Source organism: Balaenoptera ricei, chromosome 16, assembly GCF_028023285.1.
Source record: "Balaenoptera ricei isolate mBalRic1 chromosome 16, mBalRic1.hap2, whole genome shotgun sequence".
NCBI lineage: Eukaryota > Metazoa > Chordata > Mammalia > Artiodactyla > Balaenopteridae > Balaenoptera > Balaenoptera ricei.
Window position 1 is genome coordinate 82,617,279 of NC_082654.1, and position 12,154 is coordinate 82,629,432.

Genomic DNA, 12,154 nt, shown 5'->3' on the forward strand with positions numbered 1-12,154 from the left:
CCCTGTAGGCCTGCTGAGCAACAACGAGGCCCATTGGTCCCTCGGAGGTCCTCTGTGTCTGCTGAGTCATGGGAAACACACTGCACTCTTTCTTCTGATATCTTGATTCACAGCACTCGCACAGGTTCACGAGCACCGTTCTAGCAAGTTCCAACATGCCGTGGAAATCGCACTCATTCCTTAGTCTGAGCTGCACAGAGAAAAACACTAGGCTTCTCCTTCCATCTAAGACCTCCTTCCTGAAGTCACCCTGCCATCAGGAGAAACACTGCTTGCGTTCTTATTGCAACTAAACACAGTTTTTCCTGTAGCACTGCAGGCTTTTGAAGAGGCACGGGCCCAGAGGCCTAGCTAGGGCGTTCCTTGGTGAGGCCGTTCACTAGATGCAGGACAGCCTGCCTCGAGAAGTTGATTCAGGGAAGCAACCAGTGTGTACTCTGTGTCTCTTTTGATTTGTTAGAAACCACAGAGATGTATGCTGCCTGTGCCAATGGTAATGGGGGCATGATGGTACTAGCCTTGCTTTCCATTTGGAAAGTTCCATGCTTGCTGCCGTGAAGCTCCCTGAAATTCTCTGTTGTTGACAGCCCTCTGGCCACTGTAGGCATGGGTGTGGGAAGAAAATGAGTTTTCTCTGGCTACACACGGAGCTTCATTGGCCGGGGTGGGGCTCACCTTGCCATGCTCTAGAGCTAAAGGGAATCTCAACGTGAGTCCTTGCCTCGAGGTAAGGCCCTGAGTAGCCCTGCAGAAAGGGAGGCATGCAGCTCTTTCCCTGAGCTCTTAGTCGCTGTTCTGCTTTACTTTAAAGGAAGTACCCTTTTCAGGACTCCTAGGCCTCTCGGGTGAGCATCATTTTTGTTCCAAGATCCCTGAGTACCTCCACACCCCTGTAGGCCTGCTGAGCAACAACGAGGCCCATTGGTCCCTCGGAGGTCCTCTGTGTCTGCTGAGTCATGGGAAACACACTGCACTCTTTCTTCTGATATCTTGATTCACAGCACTCGCACAGGTTCACGAGCACCGTTCTAGCAAGTTCCAACATGCCGTGGAAATCGCACTCATTCCTTAGTCTGAGCTGCACAGAGAAAAACACTAGGCTTCTCCTTCCATCTAAGACCTCCTTCCTGAAGTCACCCTGCCATCAGGAGAAACACTGCTTGCGTTCTTATTGCAACTAAAGCACAGTTTTTCCTGTAGCACTGCAGGCTTTTGAAGAGGCACGGGCCCAGAGGCCTAGCTAGGGCGTTCCTTGGTGAGGCCGTTCACTAGATGCAGGACAGCCTGCCTCGAGAAGTTGATTCAGGGAAGCAACCAGTGTGTACTCTGTGTCTCTTTTGATTTGTTAGAAACCACAGAGATGTATGCTGCCTGTGCCAATGGTAATGGGGGCATGATGGTACTAGCCTTGCTTTCCATTTGGAAAGCTCCATGCTTGCGGCCGTGAAGCTCCCTGAAATTCTCTGCTGTTGACAGCCCTCTGGCCACTGTAGGCATGGGTTTGGGAAGAAAATGAGTTTTCTCTGGCTACACACGGAGCTTCATTGGCCGGGGTGGGGCTCACCTTGCCATGCTCTAGAGCTAAAGGGAATCTCAACGTGAGTCCTCGCCTCGAGGTAAGGCCCTGAGTAGCCCTGCAGAAAGGGAGGCATGCAGCTCTTTTCATGAGCGCTTAGTGGAGGTTCCGCCTTATGTCAAAGGACGTACCCTTTTCAGGACTCCTAGGCCCCTCGGAGGAGCATCATTTCTATTCCAAGATCACTGACGCACTCCAAACCCCTGTGGGCCTGCTGAGCAGCATTGATTCCCATACGTCCCTCGGAGGCCCTCTGTGTCTGCCGAGTCTCGGGCAACACACTGTATGTTACTTCAGGAGAGCCATATTTCCAGAGCAGTCGAACAGCATCAGAACCACATTTCTAGGCAGTCCAACATGCCCTGGAAGTTTGCGACATTGCCCTCGTCTGAGCTGCCCTGAGAAAACACTCTTCTTGGAATGTATCGAGGACCTCTTTCCTGAAGTCACTCTATTCAAGGAGAAATACAGCATCCTAACATGCTGTGTCGCTCACAGTGCAAGCAACGTGAGAACTTGCCTCGAGGTAAGGCCCTGCAATGCTATGCAGAAGCGGAGGCGTGTAGCAGTTTCCATGAGGCCGTAGTCGCAGCTCTGCAGCATTTTAACGCCAGTACGCTTTTCAGGACACCTAGGTGCCTCGCCTGGAAACCCTGTTCCCTGCAAGAACACCGAGTACCCTCAGGCTCCCCTGGCCCTTCTAAGCAATATCCAGGCCCGTAGCTTTCCGACTCACAGTGTGTCTGCCGAGTGTAGGGCCACACAGTGCACTCTAATTGGGACATCTTGATTTAGCCAGCACCTGCACAGTTTTATGGGCACCGTTCTAGCAAGTTCCAACATGCCGTGGAAGTCGCACTCATTCCCTAGTCTGAGCTGCACAGAGAAAAACACTAGGCTTCTCCTTCCATCCAGGACCTCCTACCTGAAGTCACCCTGCCTCAGGAGAAAGACGGCTTGTGTTCCTATTGCAACTGAAGCACAGTTTTTCCTGTAGCACTGCAGGTTTGGAAGAGGCAAGGGCCCAGAGGCCTAGCTAAGGCTTTCCTTGGTGAGGCCGTTCACTAGATGCAGAACACGCTGCCTCGAGAAGTTGATTCAGGGAAGCAACCAGTGTGTACTCTGTGTCTCATTTGACTTGTTAAAAAACCACAGAGATGTATGCTGCCTGTGCCCATGGAAATGGGGGCATGATGGTACTAGCCTTGATTTCCATTTGGAAAGCTCCATGCTTGCTGCCGTGAAGCTCCCTGAAATTCTCTGCTGTTGACAGCCCTCTGGCCACTGTAGGCATGGGTGTGGGAAGAAAATGAGTTTTCTCTGGCTACACACGGAGCTTCATTGGCCGGGGTGGGGCTCACCTTGCCATGCTCTAGAGCTAAAGGGAATCTCAGCGTGAGTCCTCGCCTCGAGGTAAGGCCCTGAGTAGCCCTGCAGAAAGGGAGGCATGCAGCTCTTTCCCTGAGCTCTTAGTCGCTGTTTTGCTTTACTTTAAAGGAAGTACCCTTTTCAGGACTCCTAGGCCTCTCGGGTGAGCATCAATTTTGTTCCAAGATCCCTGAGTACCTCCACACCCCTGTAGGCCTGCTGAGCAACAACGAGGCCTATTGGTCCCTCGGAGGTCCTCTGTGTCTGCTGAGTCATAGGCAACACACTGCACTCTTTCTTCTGATATCTTGATTCACAGCACTCGCACAGGTTCACGAGCACCGTTCTAGCAAGTTCCAACATGCCGTGGAAATCGCACTCATTCCTTAGTCTGAGCTGCACAGAGAAAAACACTAGGCTTCTCCTTCCATCTAAGACCTCCTTCTTGAAGTCACCCTGCCATCAGGAGAAACACTGCTTGCGTTCTTATTGCAACTAAACACAGTTTTTCCTGTAGTACTGCAGGCTTTTGAAGAGGCACGGGCCCAGAGGCCTAGCTAGGGCGTTCCTTGGTGAGGCCGTTCACTAGATGCAGAACAGCCTGCCTCGAGAAGTTGATTCAGGGAAGCAACCAGTGTGTACTCTGTGTCTCTTTTGATTTGTTAGAAACCACAGAGATGTATGCTGCCTGTGCCAATGGTAATGGGGGCATGATGGTACTAGCCTTGCTTTCCATTTGGAAAGCTCCATGCTTGCTGCCGTGAAGCTCCCTGAAATTCTCTGCTGTTGACAGCCCTCTGGCCACTGTAGGCATGGGTGTGGGAAGAAAATGAGTTTTCTCTGGCTACACACGGAGCTTCATTGGCCGGGGTGGGGCTCACCTTGCCATGCTTTAGAGCTAAAGGGAATCTCAACGTGAGTCCTTGCCTCGAGGTAAGGCCCTGAGTAGCCCTGCAGAAAGGGAGGCATGCAGCTCTTTCCCTGAGCTCTTAGTCGCTGTTCTGCTTTACTTTAAAGGAAGTACCCTTTTCAGGACTCCTAGGCCTCTCGGGTGAGCATCATTTTTGTTCCAAGATCCCTGAGTACCTCCACACCCCTGTAGGCCTGCTGAGCAACAACGAGGCCCATTGGTCCCTCGGAGGTCCTCTGTGTCTGCTGAGTCATGGGAAACACACTGCACTCTTTCTTCTGATATCTTGATTCACAGCACTCGCACAGGTTCACGAGCACCGTTCTAGCAAGTTCCAACATGCCGTGGAAATCGCACTCATTCCTTAGTCTGAGCTGCACAGAGAAAAACACTAGGCTTCTCCTTCCATCTAAGACCTCCTTCCTGAAGTCACCCTGCCATCAGGAGAAACACTGCTTGCGTTCTTATTGCAACTAAACACAGTTTTTCCTGTAGCACTGCAGGCTTTTGAAGAGGCACGGGCCCAGAGGCCTAGCTAGGGCGTTCCTTGGTGAGGCCGTTCACTAGATGCAGGACAGCCTGCCTCGAGAAGTTGATTCAGGGAAGCAACCAGTGTGTACTCTGTGTCTCTTTTGATTTGTTAGAAACCACAGAGATGTATGCTGCCTGTGCCAATGGTAATGGGGGCATGATGGTACTAGCCTTGCTTTCCATTTGGAAAGCTCCATGCTTGCGGCCGTGAAGCTCCCTGAAATTCTCTGCTGTTGACAGCCCTCTGGCCACTGTAGGCATGGGTTTGGGAAGAAAATGAGTTTTCTCTGGCTACACACGGAGCTTCATTGGCCGGGGTGGGGCTCACCTTGCCATGCTCTAGAGCTAAAGGGAATCTCAACGTGAGTCCTCGCCTCGAGGTAAGGCCCTGAGTAGCCCTGCAGAAAGGGAGGCATGCAGCTCTTTTCATGAGCGCTTAGTGGAGGTTCCGCCTTATGTCAAAGGACGTACCCTTTTCAGGACTCCTAGGCCCCTCGGAGGAGCATCATTTCTATTCCAAGATCACTGACGCACTCCAAACCCCTGTGGGCCTGCTGAGCAGCATTGATTCCCATACGTCCCTCGGAGGCCCTCTGTGTCTGCCGAGTCTCGGGCAACACACTGTATGTTACTTCAGGAGAGCCATATTTCCAGAGCAGTCGAACAGCATCAGAACCACATTTCTAGGCAGTCCAACATGCCCTGGAAGTTTGCGACATTGCCCTCGTCTGAGCTGCCCTGAGAAAACACTCTTCTTGGAATGTATCGAGGACCTCTTTCCTGAAGTCACTCTATTCAAGGAGAAATACAGCATCCTAACATGCTGTGTCGCTCACAGTGCAAGCAACGTGAGAACTTGCCTCGAGGTAAGGCCCTGCAATGCTATGCAGAAGCGGAGGCGTGTAGCAGTTTCCATGAGGCCGTAGTCGCAGCTCTGCAGCATTTTAACGCCAGTACGCTTTTCAGGACACCTAGGTGCCTCGCCTGGAAACCCTGTTCCCTGCAAGAACACCGAGTACCCTCAGGCTCCCCTGGCCCTTCTAAGCAATATCCAGGCCCGTAGCTTTCCGACTCACAGTGTGTCTGCCGAGTGTAGGGCCACACAGTGCACTCTAATTGGGACATCTTGATTTAGCCAGCACCTGCACAGTTTTATGGGCACCGTTCTAGCAAGTTCCAACATGCCGTGGAAGTCGCACTCATTCCCTAGTCTGAGCTGCACAGAGAAAAACACTAGGCTTCTCCTTCCATCCAGGACCTCCTACCTGAAGTCACCCTGCCTCAGGAGAAAGACGGCTTGTGTTCCTATTGCAACTGAAGCACAGTTTTTCCTGTAGCACTGCAGGTTTGGAAGAGGCAAGGGCCCAGAGGCCTAGCTAAGGCTTTCCTTGGTGAGGCCGTTCACTAGATGCAGAACACGCTGCCTCGAGAAGTTGATTCAGGGAAGCAACCAGTGTGTACTCTGTGTCTCATTTGACTTGTTAAAAAACCACAGAGATGTATGCTGCCTGTGCCCATGGAAATGGGGGCATGATGGTACTAGCCTTGATTTCCATTTGGAAAGCTCCATGCTTGCTGCCGTGAAGCTCCCTGAAATTCTCTGCTGTTGACAGGCCCCTGGCCACTCTAGCATTGGTGTGGGAAGAAAATGAGTTTTCTCTGGCTACACACGGAGCTTTTTTGGCCGGGGTGGGGCTCACCTTGCCATGCTCTAGAGCTAAAGGGAATCTCAACGTGAGTCCTTGCCTCGAGGTAAGGCCCTGAGTAGCCCTGCAGAAAGGGAGGCATGCAGCTCTTTTCATGAGCTCTTAGACGCTGTTCTGCTTTACTTTAAAGGAAGTACCCTTTTCAGGTCTCCTAGGCCTCTCGGGTGAGCATCATTTTTGTTCCAAGATCCCTGAGTACCTCCACACCCCTGTAGGCCTGCTGAGCAACAACGAGGCCCATTGGTCCCTCGGAGGTCCTCTGTGTCTGCTGAGTCATAGGCAACACACTGCACTCTTTCTTGTGATATCTTGATTCACAGCACTCGCACAGGTTCACGAGCACCGTTCTAGCAAGCTCCAACATGCCGTGGAAATCGCACTCATTCCTTAGTCTGAGCTGCACAGAGAAAAACACTAGGCTTCTCCTTCCATCTAAGACCTCCTTCCTGAAGTCACCCTGCCATCAGGAGAAACACTGCTTGCGTTCTTACTGCAACTAAAGCACAGTTTTTCCTGTAGCACTGCAGGCTTTTGAAGAGGCACGGGCCCAGAGGCCTAGCTAGGGCGTTCCTTGGTGAGGCCGTTCACTAGATGCAGAACAGCCTGCCTCGAGAAGTTGATTCAGGGAAGCAACCAGTGTGTACTCTGTGTCTCTTTTGATTTGTTAGAAACCACAGAGATGTATGCTGCCTGTGCCAATGGTAATGGGGGCATGATGGTACTAGCCTTGCTTTCCATTTGGAAAGTTCCATGCTTGCTGCCGTGAAGCTCCCTGAAATTCTCTGCTGTTGACAGCCCTCTGGCCACTGTAGGCATGGGTGTGGGAAGAAAATGAGTTTTCTCTGGCTACACACGGAGCTTCATTGGCCGGGGTGGGGCTCACCTTGCCATGCTCTAGAGCTAAAGGGAATCTCAGCGTGAGTCCTCGCCTCGAGGTAAGGCCCTGAGTAGCCCTGCAGAAAGGGAGGCATGCAGCTCTTTCCCTGAGCTCTTAGTCGCTGTTTTGCTTTACTTTAAAGGAAGTACCCTTTTCAGGACTCCTAGGCCTCTCGGGTGAGCATCAATTTTGTTCCAAGATCCCTGAGTACCTCCACACCCCTGTAGGCCTGCTGAGCAACAACGAGGCCTATTGGTCCCTCGGAGGTCCTCTGTGTCTGCTGAGTCATGGGAAACACACTGCACTCTTTCTTCTGATATCTTGATTCACAACACTCGCACAGGTTCACGAGCACCGTTCTAGCAAGTTCCAACATGCTGTGGAAATCGCACTCATTCCTTAGTCTGAGCTGCACAGAGAAAAACACTAGGCTTCTCCTTCCCTCTAAGACCTCCTTCTTGAAGTCACCCTGCCATCAGGAGAAACACTGCTTGCGTTCTTACTGCAACTAAAGCACAGTTTTTCCTGTAGCACTGCAGGCTTTTGAAGAGGCACGGGCCCAGAGGCCTAGCTAGGGCGTTCCTTGGTGAGGCTGTTCACTAGATGCAGAACACGCTGCCTCGAGAAGTTGATTCAGGGAAGCAACCAGTGTGTACTCTGTGTCTCTTTTGATTTGTTACAAACCACAGAGATGTATGTTGCCTGTGCCAATGGTAATGGCGGCATGATGGTACTAGCCTTGCTTTCCATTTGGAAAGCTCCATGCTTGCTGCCGTGAAGTTCCCTGAAATTCTCTGCTGTTGACAGCCCTCTGGCCACTGTAGGCATGGGTGTGGGAAGAAAATGAGTGTTCTCTGGCTACACACGGAGCTTCATTGGCCGGGGTGGGGCTCACCTTGCCATGCTCTAGAGCTAAAGGGAATCTCAGCCTGAGTCCTCGCCTCGAGGTAAGGCCCTGAGTAGCCCTGCAGAAAGGGAGGCATGCAGCTCTTTTCATGAGCGCTTAGTGGAGGTTCCGCCTTATGTCAAAGGACGTACCCTTTTCAGGACTCCTAGGCCCGTCGGGTGAGCATCATTTCTGTTCCAAGATCACTGACGCACTCCAAACCCCTGTGGGCCTGCTGAGCAGCATTGATTCCCATACGTCCCTCGGAGGCCCTCTGTGTCTGCCGAGTCTCGGGCAACACACTGTATGTTACTTCAGGAGAGCCATATTTCCAGAGCAGTCGAACAGCATCAGAACCACATTTCTAGGCAGTCCAACATGCCCTGGAAGTTTGCGACATTGCCCTCGTCTGAGCTGCCCTGAGAAAACACTCTTCTTGGAATGTATCGAGGACCTCTTTCCTGAAGTCACTCTATTCAAGGAGAAATACAGCATCCTAACATGCTGTGTCGCTCACAGTGCAAGCAACGTGAGAACTTGCCTCGAGGTAAGGCCCTGCAATGCTATGCAGAAGCGGAGGCGTGTAGCAGTTTCCATGAGGCCGTAGTCGCAGCTCTGCAGCATTTTAACGCCAGTACGCTTTTCAGGACACCTAGGTGCCTCGCCTGGAAACCCTGTTCCCTGCAAGAACACCGAGTACCCTCAGGCTCCCCTGGCCCTTCTAAGCAATATCCAGGCCCGTAGCTTTCCGACTCACAGTGTGTCTGCCGAGTGTAGGGCCACACAGTGCACTCTAATTGGGACATCTTGATTTAGCCAGCACCTGCACAGTTTTATGGGCACCGTTCTAGCAAGTTCCAACATGCCGTGGAAGTCGCACTCATTCCCTAGTCTGAGCTGCACAGAGAAAAACACTAGGCTTCTCCTTCCATCCAGGACCTCCTACCTGAAGTCACCCTGCCTCAGGAGAAAGACGGCTTGTGTTCCTATTGCAACTGAAGCACAGTTTTTCCTGTAGCACTGCAGGTTTGGAAGAGGCAAGGGCCCAGAGGCCTAGCTAAGGCTTTCCTTGGTGAGGCCGTTCACTAGATGCAGAACACGCTGCCTCGAGAAGTTGATTCAGGGAAGCAACCAGTGTGTACTCTGTGTCTCATTTGACTTGTTAAAAAACCACAGAGATGTATGCTGCCTGTGCCCATGGAAATGGGGGCATGATGGTACTAGCCTTGCTTTCCATTTGGAAAGTTCCATGCTTGCTGCCGTGAAGCTCCCTGAAATTCTCTGTTGTTGACAGCCCTCTGGCCACTGTAGGCATGGGTGTGGGAAGAAAATGAGTTTTCTCTGGCTACACACGGAGCTTCATTGGCCGGGGTGGGGCTCACCTTGCCATGCTCTAGAGCTAAAGGGAATCTCAGCGTGAGTCCTCGCCTCGAGGTAAGGCCCTGAGTAGCCCTGCAGAAAGGGAGGCATGCAGCTCTTTCCCTGAGCTCTTAGTCGCTGTTTTGCTTTACTTTAAAGGAAGTACCCTTTTCAGGACTCCTAGGCCTCTCGGGTGAGCATCAATGATGTTCCAAGATCCCTGAGTACCTCCACACCCCTGTAGGCCTGCTGAGCAACAACGAGGCCTATTGGTCCCTCGGAGGTCCTCTGTGTCTGCTGAGTCATGGGAAACACACTGCACTCTTTCTTCTGATATCTTGATTCACAACACTCGCACAGGTTCACGAGCACCGTTCTAGCAAGTTCCAACATGCCGTGGAAATCGCACTCATTCCTTAGTCTGAGCTGCACAGAGAAAAACACTAGGCTTCTCCTTCCATCTAAGACCTCCTTCTTGAAGTCACCCTGCCATCAGGAGAAACACTGCTTGCGTTCTTATTGCAACTAAAGCACAGTTTTTCCTGTAGCACTGCAGGCTTTTGAAGAGGCACGGGCCCAGAGGCCTAGCTAGGGCGTTCCTTGGTGAGGCCGTTCACTAGATGCAGAACAGCCTGCCTCGAGAAGTTGATTCAGGGAAGCAACCAGTGTGTACTCTGTGTCTCTTTTGATTTGTTAGAAACCACAGAGATGTATGCTGCCTGTGCCAATGGTAATGGGGGCATGATGGTACTAGCCTTGCTTTCCATTTGGAAAGCTCCATGCTTGCTGCCGTGAAGCTCCCTGAAATTCTCTGCTGTTGACAGCCCTCTGGCCACTGTAGGCATGGGTGTGGGAAGAAAATGAGTTTTCTCTGGCTACACACGGAGCTTCATTGGCCGGGGTGGGGCTCACCTTGCCATGCTCTAGAGCTAAAGGGAATCTCAACGTGAGTCCTCGCCTCGAGGTAAGGCCCTGAGTAGCCCTGCAGAAAGGGAGGCATGCAGCTCTTTCCCTGAGCTCTTAGTCGCTGTTCTGCTTTACTTTAAAGGAAGTACCCTTTTCAGGACTCCTAGGCCTCTCGGGTGAGCATCATTTTTGTTCCAAGATCCCTGAGTACCTCCACACCCCTGTAGGCCTGCTGAGCAACAACGAGGCCCATTGGTCCCTCGGAGGTCCTCTGTGTCTGCTGAGTCATGGGAAACACACTGCACTCTTTCTTCTGATATCTTGATTCACAGCACTCGCACAGGTTCACGAGCACCGTTCTAGCAAGTTCCAACATGCCGTGGAAATCGCACTCATTCCTTAGTCTGAGCTGCACAGAGAAAAACACTAGGCTTCTCCTTCCATCTAAGACCTCCTTCCTGAAGTCACCCTGCCATCAGGAGAAACACTGCTTGCGTTCTTATTGCAACTAAAGCACAGTTTTTCCTGTAGCACTGCAGGCTTTTGAAGAGGCACGGGCCCAGAGGCCTAGCTAGGGCGTTCCTTGGTGAGGCCGTTCACTAGATGCAGAACAGCCTGCCTCGAGAAGTTGATTCAGGGAAGCAACCAGTGTGTACTCTGTGTCTCTTTTGATTTGTTAGAAACCACAGAGATGTATGCTGCCTGTGCCAATGGTAATGGGGGCATGATGGTACTAGCCTTGCTTTCCATTTGGAAAGCTCCATGCTTGCGGCCGTGAAGCTCCCTGAAATTCTCTGCTGTTGACAGCCCTCTGGCCACTGTAGGCATGGGTTTGGGAAGAAAATGAGTTTTCTCTGGCTACACACGGAGCTTCATTGGCCGGGGTGGGGCTCACCTTGCCATGCTCTAGAGCTAAAGGGAATCTCAGCCTGAGTCCTCGCCTCGAGGTAAGGCCCTGAGTAGCCCTGCAGAAAGGGAGGCATGCAGCTCTTTTCATGAGCGCTTAGTGGAGGTTCCGCCTTATGTCAAAGGACGTACCCTTTTCAGGACTCCTAGGCCCGTCGGGTGAGCATCATTTCTGTTCCAAGATCACTGACGCACTCCAAACCCCTGTGGGCCTGCTGAGCAGCATTGATTCCCATACGTCCCTCGGAGGCCCTCTGTGTCTGCCGAGTCTCGGGCAACACACTGTATGTTACTTCAGGAGAGCCATATTTCCAGAGCAGTCGAACAGCATCAGAACCACATTTCTAGGCAGTCCAACATGCCCTGGAAGTTTGCGACATTGCCCTCGTCTGAGCTGCCCTGAGAAAACACTCTTCTTGGAATGTATCGAGGACCTCTTTCCTGAAGTCACTCTATTCAAGGAGAAATACAGCATCCTAACATGCTGTGTCGCTCACAGTGCAAGCAACGTGAGAACTTGCCTCGAGGTAAGGCCCTGCAATGCTATGCAGAAGCGGAGGCGTGTAGCAGTTTCCATGAGGCCGTAGTCGCAGCTCTGCAGCATTTTAACGCCAGTACGCTTTTCAGGACACCTAGGTGCCTCGCCTGGAAACCCTGTTCCCTGCAAGAACACCGAGTACCCTCAGGCTCCCCTGGCCCTTCTAAGCAATATCCAGGCCCGTAGCTTTCCGACTCACAGTGTGTCTGCCGAGTGTAGGGCCACACAGTGCACTCTAATTGGGACATCTTGATTTAGCCAGCACCTGCACAGTTTTATGGGCACCGTTCTAGCAAGTTCCAACATGCCGTGGAAGTCGCACTCATTCCCTAGTCTGAGCTGCACAGAGAAAAACACTAGGCTTCTCCTTCCATCCAGGACCTCCTACCTGAAGTCACCCTGCCTCAGGAGAAAGACGGCTTGTGTTCCTATTGCAACTGAAGCACAGTTTTTCCTGTAGCACTGCAGGTTTGGAAGAGGCAAGGGCCCAGAGGCCTAGCTAAGGCTTTCCTTGGTGAGGCCGTTCACTAGATGCAGAACACGCTGCCTCGAGAAGTTGATTCAGGGAAGCAACCAGTGTGTACTCTGTGT